Source organism: Triturus cristatus, chromosome 4_2 (genome assembly GCF_964204655.1).
Source record: "Triturus cristatus chromosome 4_2, aTriCri1.1, whole genome shotgun sequence".
Classification (NCBI taxonomy): domain Eukaryota; kingdom Metazoa; phylum Chordata; class Amphibia; order Caudata; family Salamandridae; genus Triturus; species Triturus cristatus.
The window spans coordinates 521,137,007-521,153,615 of NC_140586.1; positions in this window are offsets into that span (position 1 = coordinate 521,137,007).

Here is a 16,609-nt window from a genome sequence, read left to right on the forward strand (position 1 = left end):
CCTCCCTGATGGCAGCAGCGTCCCTCCTCCAACAGTCCCGCACCCCTCCTAACCCTGCACCACCCACAATTCCTAGCACCCTACCTGTCCCAAGCACAAAAACCCCCAAACTAAGTTCTAGACATGCACACAAGCGCAGGGGACTGATACCACACTCACAGGGCTGGTTTGCAGACACACGCACGGTCATCCACAACCACTCCGCAGTCCTCCGAGACCTCTCCCTCCCAGCCCCCTTCCCTTGCCTCACCTGCAACCCCATCTCCCCAGAAGCGCTTCCTCTGTGAACTTGGCCTCTTCCCCACCGACCCAGCAGATCCTGATTACAAGGGGAAGAGGAAGTCCCCACACAGTCAGATGCAGTCAGACAGAGACCCCCCCTGCAAGTCCCCCCGGCGCCAGAAGAGCAAGACCCCCCCGCCACCACGCAGCTCCAAGGCAAAGTCTCCGTCCTCCATCCCCTAGGCCACCACTCCAGAGGTTCCCCCGCCACTCCCTGCCCCGGGTTCCCCCACCCACAGATACACCATCCCCAAAATGCTAAGGCCATCCCTCCCTAGCACTTGCTCCTCCACACCTGGTCAGACGGTTAGTGCCACTGATGTGGGGACCGTGTCCCCCCTTGCCCTGCCGACCTCACCTGTCCCCCATTCCGCTCCCATGGATGTAGGCACTGCATTGGAGTCCACGACCACCCCGTCTGACTTGGGCACTGCAGTGGGGAGCCAATACACTCCATCTGACCTGCCCACTGGAGTTGTGCCGGCACCCACCCCATCTGACTTGTGCCCCACAGTTGTGACAGCACCCACCACTTCAGTCAGCTCACCTGCAGTTGCAAGTGTCTTGCCTGCATCCACCACCCCTTTACTGCCTCCTTCTGCTGCGCCCTGATCCTGTCCCTGCAGTGCCTGGCCTGCCCCCATGTATGCCCCTCCGAGGGGATGAACCCGGTCCTTAGCAGTGCAGGCAAGCAAGGTGTGACAGTTGTCACTCTACTTCACTCCTCGGCATTTGGACATGGACTGGTCATTGGCCTTTTGTTTGAACAGACATTTAACTTTTAATATGATGAATAAAGCTTTTTTCTTTATCACTGTGAACTTGATTAAGCTGTACATTATGTTGATGATGTTTAACATGCCCTTGCACCTGTGAAGCTTTGTTTACAATGTTGAATACTGATGTGTTGCTGTAAGATACTCCCTGTGGTCCATGAGATATGTATCCTATTCTGGTGGGTATCCATGTCATCCTTTGCAGCTACCTGGGTGTGTCAGGATCAACTATTTATGGACATCTCTCTGTGAAAATTTCATTTGCATGGTCACATCTCTGGCTTGCACCCATGCATATGTGATGTGCTTCCCATTGTCCAATTTGTCACTTCCACAGACTTTGTGCTCATCAACACTGGACCTACAGGTGTGGGCATCATTGGTATAGGAGCAACTGGGTCCTCTGTGCAACTTGCTAGATATATGTTTTGGGTATGTGCAGATGACTTAGGGGAGACTCATGTACCCAGGTTGTTGTGACCAGAGCCTTCATTGTGTGGTAACTGATGGCTGACTGACCAAGTGTTCTGCAGCCATGAGTGAGACTTGCGGTGAATATGTTTGGCACAGCTGGGCTTCCACAGGAGTTGTGTCCCCTCAAGTAAGTCTGTTGTCCAGTGACATGGCCTGGGCCCATGGTGTGTGTTGTATGAGCATGTGTGTGTGTCCTCATCCCTGTTCATACACAGACAGTGTTCCCTTGATATGTTCCTGTTGTTGATGCTTGCTGAGTGGTACTGGGTTCATCCCACTACTTTTCCAATGAGCTACCAGATGTGTGGGTGCATGACACACTACTGTTAATTGGTGTATCATCATTGGGATTTGTCAGTTCTGAGTGGTGATGATGTCAGAAACAGATGGGACACAGTCAGGGTTCCTCAAGGCACCTGTTTATTTGCTAGCTCATGTAGTTGTCCCAAGGTGGTAGTTTTCAGTGATTGAGACATTTGTATATATGTGTGAGTGCTCCCACTTGTCGGGTTCATGGCTGCGATGCTGGCAGGTGTCAGCATGTGTGCCTTGTGGTTCTCCTTGGCTTCTGAATTGTCCTGGGACTGTGGCAGGGTTTCTGAAGGTTACATGAGCTTTGAGGTCATGGCCATCTACCGCATACTGTGCAGTATGTCTGTCATTCCCCAGGGTTGTAAACTGTACTTGTGTGATGTGTCTGTGCACCTTAGTTCCTCCCAACATTCCTGTGTTTGTCATGGGTGCATGTGCAATGTCACCTGTCCATGTGGGCTTCACAGATACACATTGTTGCAGTTCAGGGTGTGTGGTGTTGAGGGTGGACTGATGTGAATGTTTGCATGGATGGTCCCCTAGCTCCCGTTTGTCCATGGATGAGGGGCCATGCTGAGTGATTTGTGTTTGTGTATGTGTGATGTATGTTTTTGGCACAGGACACATGTCTGGGTTTCCCAGTTTGTTCGACATCTGCCTTTGTCATCACAGTGGAGGTGTCATGCATGCTTGTGTCACCCCAATGTCTGGTACCTGGGGGTAGTGCTGTTGTTTGTCAGTCTCTTGCTGTGTTAGTTGGTTTACATTCCAGCTTGTGTCACATTTGTCTGTTATGCTTCCTCTCATCTCCCAATGCCTGATTGCCCACTGAGGGTGTCCCAATGATGGTTTATTTTTGTATGGCACTGTGTCCACATCTGTGTCACTGTGGTTCTGCCCCCCTCATGTGTTGTGTAGTTGCCTGTGGATACTGTGACACACACACACACATGCTGTGTCAGATGTGCAGTGTGAGTTTGCCTGTTTGTGTTTGTGCATCTGCACCAATGCATTGGTATTGCTGTTGTGGGCCTTTGCCTGGATGCTGTTTCTGTGATTTTGCCTGCTGTCCCTGTGAGTCACATCACACCATTTTGCACATTCATCCTGGTTGTTAGGTGCCTTTGCTGGCATGGAATGTGAGTTTGTGAGCTGACACCTACAGTCTACACATGTTGTTTTGATTGGTGTGTCTATTTTCGAGATGTGTGCATGCTTGGTGATGGTCACTTCTGCTCTTGTGTTATTGTACACTGTATGCATTGTCAGCCCCCATGTGTGGTGCTTGTCTGCACATGGTGGAGAGTGTGTTATGTTTTCACAGCACTGTTAGCCTCACCACATCTCTGTGTGTATGGGACACAACCACTAGTTTGCCCCAGAAGTGTTTAATGTGTTGGGAGCAGGGATCATACATGCTGTTTGTTATTTGCAGCTTTGAACATGATGACACTTACCTTTTGGTCACTGTGATGAGGGGGGGTTTCGTCCCCATCACCACAATGCTCAACATCCGCTGCATTTTGGAAGTCCACACTTAACTTCTGTTCTACACAGTGAGGGGGTGTTCTTTTTACATTGCCACAGTGCTATGGTGATGCTTGCCTTGTGTATGTCACACTCATGTGTTGGTCACACATGTGCTGTTACTTACATTGTATGTTCGTAGCCATAATCACTGTTGTGGGCATTTGTCACAGACTACACACTGTTGACATGATGTTAGGGGGGATGTATTTTTCTGACATACCTGATGTTGGAGTATTCTGGATGTGTTGTGCATCACCCATCCTATGGGTGGGGGTGGCAGTAGTGATGGGCAACATAAGCCCTAAGGCTGGGGGTGGCAGTAGTGATGGGCAACAGGTCCCCTATGAGTGTGGGTGGCAGGGGTGATGGGCAACATAGGCCCTATGGCTGGGGGTGGCAGTAGTGATGGGCAACATAAGCCCTATGGGTGGGGGTGGCAGGGGTGATGGGCAGCATAAGCCCTATGGGGGTGGTGGCAGGGGTGATGGGCAACAGGTCCCCTGTGAGTGGGGGTGGCAGGGGTGATGGGCAACATAAGCCCTATGGCTGGGGGTGGCAGTAGTGATGGGCAACAGGTCCCCTATGGGTGTGGGTGGCAGGGGTGATGGGCAACATAGGCCCTATGGCTGGGGGTGGCAGTAGTGATGGGCAACATAAACCCTATGGCTGGGGGTGGCAGTAGTGATGGCCAACATAAGCCCTATGGCTGGGGGTGGCAGTAGTGATGGGCAACAGGTCCCCTATGGGTGTGGGTGGCAGTAGTGATGGGCAACATAAGCCCTATGGCTGGGGGTGGCAGTAGTGATGGGCAACATAAGCCCTATGGCTGGGGGTGGCAGTAGTGATGGGCAACATAAGCCCTAAGGGGGGTGGTGGCAGGGATGATGAGAAACAAGTCCCCTGTGAGTGGGGGTGGCAGGGGTGATGGGCAACATAAGCCCTATGGCTGGGGGTGGCAGTAGTGATGGGTAACCTAAGCATTATGGCTAGGGGTGGAAGTAGTGATGGGTAACAGGTCCCCTATGGGTGTGGGTGGCAGGGGTGATGGGCAACATAAGTCCTATGGGTAGGGGTGTTAGTGGTGCTGGCCATGCAACCCCTATGGTGGGCTGTTGTTAGTCGCCAGGATGTGGATCTCCTGTGTGTGTGTACCATTTTGCGGGGACGTGTCGTTTGTTTATGTGGTAGGTGTCTGACTTACCGCCTGCGCCGTCGGCGTCGGTTCCAGAGCCGGTCATAGATGTAGAGTACTGGCATGACCTGCGCGATGGGATTCATGATGTGTTCATGTCGTACATGCTGCTTGTTGCTCCGTCTCGTACCCGCTGCAAGCTGGTCCATCTCGTAGCCGTGTATTGAGTTGTGGCGCGAATCGTAGCTGATATGCTTGTTTTCCGGATGCTGCGAGGGCCCATACGTGGCGACCCGTCCGGTGCGTAGGAAGTACGCATCGTACTGGTCATGCAGGAAACTGCTATGGATTCTGCTTCCGGGCGACTCGGTTAGCGTTAGGAGTTACGGATCGGACGTAGAATGGAGCTTGAATCACAGCCTACGTGTCGGTCGTGTTTTTGGCAGTTATGCGCATCGTACTTACTCTACAGGACGGACTGGCTCCGGGTACGTGTCGGTCGCACGGTAAGGCTGCAGACAGCTGTCCGACCGGCTATCGGAATCGGCCCCTTAATGTGATGTCCTAAGTACAGGATCTCTTTCTGACAATACCGTTTTTTACTCGGGGACACCTTGTGTCAATTCTCAGCCAAGTGATTCAACAAGGCAATGGTGTCTTTGCTGCATGCTTCTTGGGACATTGGCACTATCAATAGATTATCGATGTACTGCACAAGGAGTGAGTTACACGGTAACTTCAGAGACACCAAATTCCTTTTCAAGATCAGGTTGAAGGTGGAGGGACTTTCAGTATACCTTTGTGGAAATCAACACCAAGTCTAAATTCTATTTTGGAACCAAAGCGCAAGGATAAACCGGCTCTCTTTGTGCAGCAGGATGAAAAAGAACACTTGACGGAAATCAATTTTACTGTGTGAAACACTCAGCTTCACAGGGTATTTGAAAAACAATTACAGCATGATCCTATACTACAGGACAACATGGAACAACATTTTTATACATTTTTCAAAGGTCCTGTACAATACAGTACTTGCCATTTTATTTTCTGGCCCATAATAGCGAAATAATATAGGCTTCCTGTAATCTCTTTCAATACTCCATGCTGTATCATGGACTCAATCACTGGGGCAATACCAGCTACTTTGACTTGTGTGAGGCTATACTGTTGCATTCGAGCATTAGGTTTCACAGTAATTCAGAGAAGTTCAACACCTTTAATAAATGCAATATCATTACCTGAAAAGCCATAGACTTCGGACTTTTTAGTGTCCTAAAGATCAGGGGGTAAGTCTTCCACAGTCATCACGGGAAACACAACCCAACAGCTTTACCGTGTTTAGCTATTTTAAAATCAATATCTTCATCACGAGTCTGGAACATAGCGCCCTCAGGTGTACAGTACATTTTGCAGTTTAACATGCATAGTAAAAATCCATCATATCAAGTTGACTTGACTAGAATCACATACCACAAATTGATGGTCTTCTTCAAAGAAACCTATCTTGACTGGGAACTTCTCTGACACAGGGTTGATAATCTGTTTATGTGCAACAATTACAAGTGGGACCTATTTTCTTCAGAGGGGAAGGTTTAGTACTTCCACTGTTTAACAGTGGAACCAGCAGCACTGGTGTCTATTTAAAAGGACACTCTGTGGCATTTCACCTCACCCTCTATGAATGGACCACTCTGGCCTACCTCCAAGGCTGCACCAAGTACACAATCGTCTTCCCACCTCAAGCACCCTCATTGCAATTGATCAGAATCTTAACCATCAGAAGCATTTAAAATTGGGAATGGTTGGAAAGTGGCTTGATTTGCAAAAGGATTCTGATTAACCATTGAAACCTGGTTCAGATTGAACCTCAGGTTCCCCATATTCTGGTGGGGCATTGGTACTTGAGGAACCTACATCACTGGGGCTTGTGATATGTTAGGATTCTGAGGCATCTGCATCGGAACATTTTGCTTCTGCATGAGATTAGCATTCTGCATTTAACATTCCTGCTTCCAGTGGCCCTGCTTATTACATGAATCATACGGATTAGACAGCTTCAACATTGCCACATCTATACTTGTACTTGGAGCAATTGGAACACCAGAACCTCTATCTTGTTTAACACCATGTCCACTTTGCATCATCTGTCCTACACCTTTGTATCCCACACTTTACATTCCACCAATGACTCTCATGTACGATCCATTCTGAAACCTCTTCTGCACAAGCTTAGATTGGGCCAACATAAACTTTTCCTTAAGACTTTTTTGTTCATCACTGAAATACTTTGCATATTGAAGTATCTCATCCAAAGGCTTACTTTCCCAACAAATCAAATTTAGTTGAATGTGCACTCTAATCTCCAGACTCAATCCAATTACAAACTGTAACACAAAATTCTTGATTTCACCCCTTTCTTGGGTTGTCAATAAGTCTGGGCGGTTAACTCTGCTCCGGGGATTGAGTTTGCAGAATTTTGTGACTCTGCGTTCCGCTTGGACTGCGGAGTTCAACAAAAAACTCTGATTCCGCTGCATAGGGGAGTTTGCCCTGTTTGTGGGAGCCTTCAGTGAGTCATGAGTGACGTGATGACTCACACCTGCTGCTTTCTTAGCTGGAACCCATTGTGTAGTTCAAGTCTCGTTTTCAGTTCGCAAGAGAAATGGACAGGAAACAAGGCTTAAACCACACAATGTGTTCCAGCTAAGAGACATGTTGTTTTTTTCCCTCTGCCCCGGCCTGCAGGTGCTGGACAGTAACCGAAGCTGGCCTGCTGGCCCTGAGGAGAAGCCACTTCTGCCGGGGGGCAGCGCAGCCACTCGGCTGGCTCCATGGGAGGTCACTCTGGGCATTGAACATGCTGGGCTATTCGACTGTATGGCGGGTGGGTGACCGAGGAGCGGTCTAGACTCCTCGAGGTGACCAGGTTGCCCTGATGGACTTCGTTTCCCCGGCACATCATGCCGCTATGGTTTGGCTCCCACAATGGTAAGCGCTCTTCTGCTAGGGTGGGCGAGTGGAGCAACTCTACCAGCTTCGGAACTCAGCGGAATTCCACAGAGTTTTTCTGCAACTTCACAGAATTCCAGGGAGTGCAACTCCATGAGCTCCAACCACCCTTAGTTATCAATACAGGTATGTTTGTCTAAACACCTCCAACAAACACTCATATTAAGCATGTACTAACTCCATAGCCTCCTGTATAGTTTAGTTAATCTTCAACAATCAATCCTCTTTTGTAGGACTTTTCTCCTCAAGAAATGTATCACCTAGTCATACATTTGCATCACTATAGGAGACGTTTCTTTGGTCCCAGTCACTCTCTGAAGTTTAGCATATGGCCACTGTACCAATACCTTACACTACAAATCACTTGGAACCATGATGTCAAGAGTGGTGTTCAAGTCTTCCCACAACACTTTATACATTTTCACAAATCGCTCAATGTGAGTGTACCACAAATTGGGACTCTCCCTCAATTTTGGAGATTGATTCATGAATGTAGCACGATTACCTCGATTCCAGGGTACATGTGCATATCCCCCTCCATAAACCTCCTTCAAGCGCAAGTCCTAACTGCAGATCCATCCGGGAGGGTTTGAGATATCTTTATCGTTCCTCTAGCTTCATTCTTTCTCTTCTTTTTCTCCCTTTTCCTGGCACACCTGTCCTTTAGTTTATCTAAACTACACCAGTTCCGTATCGAACTGACCAAATCTTTAACATTTAACTTCATCCCAGAAGTACTCATATTCATAATTATATTGTCATCTCGCTGAGCTCGAAAGCTCTTCTCTAAAGTCTTACTTCTAGAAAGGCCTGCATCGTACTCATTTGCTAATTCTTTTCATTTGTAATTTGCTGGCACTGCACAGTGAGTAACGTCTTCGCTCAAATATATGAGCTCATTCTCCTGATACTGGTCCACATGGCTACGGTCAAGATTTCCCCCGAACAAACTCCTCTAATTCTATCCTCAATCTGTAAATGTCTCAAATTTTACTGAACCACCAATTTATTTTCGGCCTTTTTGGCCTCTCCACTTTCTGGGGATCCCCCAAAGAATCGGGGTATCACTCAAAAGTCTAAGAATCCTGTGACCTCTTGTGCAACTGGGGTTGTAAACACTAGGGTCCTGCCTTCTAAATTGGTTGGGAGTTGGGACTCCATAATGTCAGTTGGGAATTCTGTCTCATGGGAGTGATAACAGTAGCAGGCATTCCAGCATCCACTCTTGAAACTATAGAGAGTGGAGCCACATCTACTGCGCCAGTTAGAGAGGGAACAGTCAGTGTCTGGGACATTGTAACAGGGATTGTCACTCCAGGGATGGGTACAACTGGGACAGTAAAAATAGGGAGAATCCTAACAATAGCTGTTGGTACAGGAACAGTCACAACTGGGGTGTGGGGTAGGAGTGGCTGGAACTTGTGGAGTTTCACTCCAAGGAATTCCACTGAGTTACATAAAAACTCTGTGAGAATCCTCAGAATTCTGTGAGTCGGTGGAATTTGGCACGTTGCACTGCTCGCACTGATTTTTCATGCTGCGCGCTTGTTCCATGCTATAAAATCAACATGAGTGCCACCACGTAGTGCCCCAGAGGGTGCTGTGTCTGCCTCTCAGGTAGATTTTCTACTCAAGTGGCAGCTTTCTTAATGCAAACGGTCGTGCTTGCTGCGACTGCCCGCTTTGAGAAATCTTGCTGGGAGGAATTCTAGTGCCTGAAAATCGTGCTAGGGGACTCAGAATCTCACTCACACTCATCAACTTAATGTTGGTGAGCTGTGTGCGAGAAAAAACTCTGCCACGCGGTGGTTGCCAGAAATACGCATTACTTGCATAGTGGTGAGTGGGCAAAACTCTGCAAACTCCTTTAGTGGAGCAGAATTATTCGCCCAGTCCTAGTGTTGGGGCAGGCCTTCCTCTCTGAGTTACATCCTGGTCAACAGGAGCAGTAGCACCATTACCAGTGGAACCGCCATCTCCAGCAGGCTGGACAACATTATATGGTAGTGGTCAGGAAGACAGTCAGTCCTCCTTGAAATTATCACTAGAATCACTATCAGCATCAGACTTATCCTACGTGTCATTATCTTTCTCTCCCTGAGCTTTCTTCTTCATAGATTTTTCGTTCGTCTGTACCCTGTGCAACTTAGCTCCCTCAATCACATCTCTTCTCCACATTTGCTATTCGACATCCCATTTAGCATCTACACAGCTATGAACTACAATTTTCTGCCCTATTCTGGTACTTTTCCTTTTCTTTTGCATGTGCAGCACACTCTCAAGCATTCAAAGTTTCATATTGTGCTGGTCTGGTTTGGGGTTCCGATTTATATACCACCCGTTTTAAATTTTTGATTATAAATATATTAAAGGTACCATATCTGGCAAACTGCAAGGACCCTTCTTTCTCTGTGATCTTGTAACATTGATTAGGCCAAATGCATGTGTGGAGTCCAATCTGGTGTACCTTATGGTGGAGTCCCCCCTCCTCTGACAGGAACTCTCACATCACCTCACACTATGGGCCATATGTAGGTAATATATATTTACCGATTCATAAATACCGAATTTTACCGATTTGGTATTTATGAATCGGTAAATAGAATGTAGGTAAACATTCGGTAATTATTACCGAATCGGTAATATTCGGTATTTAAGAATCGGTATTTACCGATTCGGTAATAATACATCCCTTCCAATTCATTCCTATGGGCCTGGAGGCCCATAGGAATGAATGGGAAGCCATTTTCAATTACCGATTCGGTAAATACCGAATCGGTAATAGGGGGAGCATATTCATGGGTGGCAGGTTGTCACATTGACACCCTGTTGCACCCCTGAATCGTGCATGTGTGCACATGGGGCGCACATACATGCCCTAAGGGCATGTATGTCTGCCACATGGCACTTTACAAATAGCACAAAAATGCTTTTTGAAAGGTATTCGTCATTTACCATCAACTTGTAGTTGGTGGTAAATAACAAATCTAGACACCAATAATGCACTCACTTGAGTGCCCCCTACATAGCATTTCTGGATTCGGTAATTTACCGAATCGGTATTTTACCGATTTCTTAAAATTCCGATTCGGTAAATACCGAATTAAGAAATCAGCCACCTACATCTCAAGTGCCTCAATACCGGTCGGTAACGGGATATTTACCGATTTTCGGCCATTACCGACCGGTATTGAGGTACCTACATATGGCCCTAAATCTCTTAACCCATAAAATATTTCATATTTGCAGTAACTTCTAACAATTGAAGAGTAAACAGTGAATTGAAACAGGTGACGACTGCTGTCAAATCACAATATAATATGTACCAATACTAGTATCCAATCTAAGTGCTGCATCCTCTACATGAACCTAACACAGCACCTGATGATGTAACAACCAATACCAGTGTGACACCTACACCAACCACCAATATCAGGGCAGTGCTAAATGACGTGGACTAGAGCAGCTCTCAGTGACTAACCCTGCATTACAATTTCTTCGTACAAGTGAACTTTTTTACAAAAACGTGAAAAGCAAGCATAATTAATAAATAACTTGTGTCTGCTCCACTATGGAAGTTTAAAGTAACCACTCATTCAAGGGGATGCCGAGCAATATCTATTCCCAATGTTAACACACACAAGTGAGATCCCGACCAGCGGGAATTCACATTGACTAATGCGGTTTCCCCCTGTGCACAACGGGGTCTACCAATATCAGTCACTATTAGTACACTCACAACAATTAGTTACAGGTCACTATCTTAATTGTGCGGCCAATGGTACCTCATGGACCGATGCCACAAACCTTAGCAGACAAGTTAAATCACAATATAACTTCAACTGCTCAACATTAAGTGCATATGCATTTACACAATCAGATCAAAGACACTGCTACAACACAAAACAGACATTGTCGACACAACACCGCAAGCTTGACATAGACTTATTGTGACTTGTAACCCTATTCATACTCACTTTTTGGCCACCACAACCGACTTCAGAACCGCCAAAACACTGCCCATCTTCCTAATTGGGTCATAGATTTTAAGGGGCATAGACTGGACTTGTGCTCCTGCTGCAACATTTTAAGGGTATTATAGCTCCCTGCACTTCAGTGACAAACCACGCTTGTTGCTACCACTTAATAGAGCAGGGTTTGTTGAATCTCAATCTCTTAGTAAAATCATCAAAGAGAATCCCCCACTGGTGGAATGGACTTGACATGTAAGAAAGAAGTTAACATCGATAATACTTTTCAAGCACTGTGAAACTAATGTGGCTCCACAAGAACTTTAAAGAGGAGGGTGTCCAAACCTTAAAGTTTAGTAACAATTTAATTTAGGTAACAAGTTAAATCAAGCAGCAACATTGAAGGAAAAATATTAAACCTGGGTGGAGTTCATGGAGGTCAGCTACGTGGAACTACGCGAAGTGCCGAAAAAACTTTGCAGCTCTCTGCGGAGTTCTGAAAGCAGCGGAGTGCAGTAAGTCACGCTGCTCATGCTGAACTTTAGAATCCAGGAGTTTGTCCCGTGCTGTAAAATCAGTGGGGACAGCACCAAGAGCAGCGCAAGAAGGTGTTGCTTCTTCCTGGCACTCGAGTAGATGTTCCACTCGAATGTCAGCTTCATCAATGCGAGTGGCAGGTTTCTCAACACGAACGGTAGCAACCTGCCGCGACAACCCGCAATAAGAAATCTGGCTGTGAGGTGGTCTAGTGTATGACTTTCCTCCCTCGCACTCGCCAACTTACCGTTGGCGAGCTGCGCAAGAAGAAAACCTCCTCCTTTTCTGAACTCCATGCTTTACATGGAGCACGGAATGGGCAAAACTCTGCAAACTCTGCCAGCGTAGCGGAGTTCACCGCCCACTTCTAAGAAATATTTTAAGAGCATGTATATTTAAATGATTATGGACTCTGAATTTTTATATTATAATCAGGAAAAAGATACAAAATAGGATAATATACAACAAGCAAAATATCAACCAAACAGTGTCCATAAAGGAAGTTTACTATTCTAAATAAAGCATTGAAAGTGGCAAAGGTGAATTCTCTGTGGAAGGTATCTGCATCAAATAATCCAAGTTGAAAGGGAAAGTATGAGTGGTCAAGCATGAAGCTCAATTCTACGTGCAGGTGAAATCAACAGAGTTGTGAAGAAGTCTTCTCTCTGTGAAGTCAGGACAGGATCTGCTACACTATTCTTAAGCACACACATTTAAAGCAAGGGGGCGTGGCTTGGACGACAGAGCTTATGGCTGCCTGATCCTGCTGCTCCGCTGGAATGGAGCAAGCAAACTCAAAATACTCCAACAACTATTGAAGATAAAGAACCAGCAGTAGAAAAACTGAGCGTCGGAAGTACCCGGCCCTGAGATGCTCCCCTCTCTGAGGTCCTAGATGCCCTCAGGAGCATGAAAAACCGAACTTTAGAAGTGGGCCGAGGGGGGACGTGAGAGGGAAGATGGCGACATCCCAGTCCGCTGTGAAACTGAAACCAACCACGGAAGCGAGTACAGCATCGGTGTGAGACGAGAACAGTGCTACTACCAGCCCCACTGAAAGCAGGTACCAGCAACGGCAAACAGGACCCCTGCAAGTGCAGGAGATAAAGCGCACATAGTGAGAGTGCGCAACGGGGGCGCAAGTGCAAGAATAACCGCAGCAGCAGAAGATAGCAAAGGCGCTCCCATGAAACCCCGCATTACGACACCTCGAGCTGAGGGCCGGAATATCAGGGGCAGGAGCGGACGTCCCATGGTCCCTTTAAGAGACAATAAGGGATAAGGGGTTAATTTAAACGAATGTGGACAAAGTGCGGGCTCCCCTCGGAAAACTGAAACCGAAACTGGAGCTGTGTTCAGAACAGCACACCAGTAATGGCGGCCACCACGATAGAACCGCAACAAAACCACGTTGACTTCCCAGGCAAGGAGGGCTGGGATTAAGCAATAAGAAGTAGGCGACAAGGAGACAAGAGATTTTAAGGGCCCAAACACCAGCACATGTGCACGTCGCGCCGCTGAAGTAGGCTCTAAGTCTGCCTGTATGTTTGAAAGCTAGTGCAAACTCGCTAGCGCAATGGAAGTGGGAAGCAACTAGTTAACTTAAGCAGAACAAAGCAAAAGCAATTGTAATTAAGGCTCTACAAGTACAGCACACAGAGAAGTGCTACGTGGGGACCCATAACTAACCCCTCCCTCAGAGCGAAACCGAAACAAGGACTCAACCCGGTCCACACCACAAATTGGCGTCTGTCCTAACATAAACCTAAGGGGAAGGTTCAGGCACTGCGCCTCCTGACACCGCTGGATCGCCAGCACGGACTTTAAGGAGCGGGACCCCAAACTAAAACAACACAGCATGGCCTGCTAGCGCAGAACTCAATGGGAGACACAAGCGAGTGAAGACCCAGGTCCACCCAGCGGGGAAGATACCACTCACCCGATCGAAGAGGTGCCCTGCTGAGCCTTTGTGCATTGCAGTGTTCAAAGCTGAGCGAGATTGATAGCGCTCGAAGCCGACAGTAGGAGCGAGTGAGAACGATAGCGTGCCTCCCACAGCTGTAGCGGAAACAAAGTGACCACAGTGTGACCAAAGTGCTCTGGCTACATACTGTCTCTTCTCCACTCATTGCGTACTAGACTACAGGAACTAGGGAATCAATAGTTGTGGGAAGACGGTGTCAGAACTATCAGATCTGCAGTTTCTCCAGGGGGAAGACCCCACAAGAGGCCAACAGATACATAAAAGGGGAAACAAAACGGACAACATAGACAGCGGCGAGATAGAGAGAGGACCGGCAAGAGAACAGAGGCACAGAATACCAGAGACACACCAAGATATCAAGCAAGGCAAACAAGCAAACATGGCGGACAGAGAATCGAGGCTACAGCAACAACTAAAGAAGAGCAAAGGTGAGCCAGTGATATCCGACTCCCGATCAAACAAAAGCCAGCCATCAACAGCACCCTAGAAATTATCCTAAAAGAGCCAGCCAAAGTACACGACTTGGCGAAAACTACAAAGCATACCACGGACACGATCCAACTAGAGACTGCAGCAGTCAGAGCAGACCTGAACTCAGTGAATATCAGACTCACAGCAGCTGAACAAAGGATCAGCGATGTAGAGGACTCTACCCACAGCTCAAGCAAGGAGATGAAAATAAAATCGAAAATTACCGCTTCACTCCAGAAACAGACAGCGGAGATTGAGGACCGCAATCGCAGAGGGAACATCCGCATACTAGGGATCCCGGAGGGTTCAGAGGACGCAGCAGGGTCCTGCTCTGCCTTCCTCGAAGACCTGATCCCCAAACTCACCAACCTAAATTTCGATCGTCAATTTGAACTGGATAGGGAATTCCCACTTTCAAATCCTCAACAACCCAAACAGCACAGCCTATCATCTGTAAGCCTTTGAGATCACAGCATACGGAGGACATTTTTAACTATGCCAGCAAAAATCACCGAATCAGCTGGAAAGGACACACGATCATCCTCACACAAGATTATTCTAAGCCCACTGTCGACACCAGGAAGGGTTTCCTTGCCTTACGTGACAGGCTCAGGAGCAAAAACATCCAATTCTCATTTGTGGCCCCCGCAAAATTCAAGATAATAGACAAAGGCAAATACCGCTTCTTCACCGATCCCAAGGACCTGGTGAACTTCCTGGACGGTCCAGCAGCTCCGGACATGGAAACGTCACAACCCGGCTCCGCCAAAAGAAGACTGTCGCGGAGCCGAATACCGGGTAAACAGCAGCTCTAAGGTAGCTGCTTCAAGAAGGAAACAGCGACCATATCTACCTCAAAGCTACCAAGGTCTACAACCGATATCTACCTCAACAACGATGCAACATCTACCTCGATCGGCTTGCGTCAATAGCCCTCAACAAACTCGCCAACAGCCCTCAACAAGTTCGCAAAGATGAAAGACCAACTTCAAGAAGCCAACTTCAAGAAACCAACTTCAAGGAACCACTGGAAGCACAGCATTGTATCCTTTTTGAACAATTAGACTGTATAGGGTATATACCACAATGCCCTGTATGTATGTATGGTAGATAACAATGCTTGCATGGGAGTATCGCACGCCAATTACCCGACAACATTTCTCTGTGAGGTGGAACAGTGATCCTGCCATCGCACCTCCGACATACGAGTAATTCCAATGGGGGGAGGGATGGAGGCGGGGAGGAGGGAGTGGGGGGGAGAAATCCACACTTGGGTTTCTCAGCTCTCTGTCTTCTGTATTCTCTATCCTTTTTTTCGATTTCACACCTTTTCTTTCACTACAAAATGTATCTGGCAGATCCTGAAAGCCAATGCATGTGGGAGACCACCCAATCGTAAACAATTGGTGGAAATAATTTATGGCTGGAGATTCACCTGCGGAGCTTAGACACACACCCCGTGAGAATGCACCCGAGAGGCAAAATACACCAGAGTATTGGGCATACAGAACCGCCACACCACACTATAGCTGATGGCTCTTAACAACACACTCACCCTGACAACAGACCTCAACATAGTGTCCCTCAATGTCATAGGTCTGAATCACCCTATTAAGCGCCGGAAGATAATAGACTACCTAGCTAAAACTAAAGGCGATATAGTCCTCCTACAGGAAACCAAACTATCCATGGAGGATGCCAAACTAGTCAGAGGCAATTGGATTGCACAGATGGCTTGCTCACCAGCCGACAAAAAGAAGCGAGGGGTCCTGACCTTAATATGCAAAAGATCAAACATAACAATAGACTCACATTCCCATGACAATGAGGGCAGACTTCTAGTAACACATCTGAGGAGGGGGGAAGAGCGGATCCACGTAGCGAACATATACGGCCCCAATGCAGACGATCCTTCCTTCTGGGTGGAGGTGTCATGCATGCTAGACAGTTTCCCCCAAAACAAACTCATGGTTGTGGTGGGGGATTTTAACATCCCACTGGATCACATAACAGACAGACAATCCTCCTGTCAATACCACCCCACTAACTCGCACGTTACACTCCAAATCATCTGCTCCAAGTTCAATCTTAAAGACGCGTGTGAAGAACCCGAACCTTTTGGGCCTGGCGG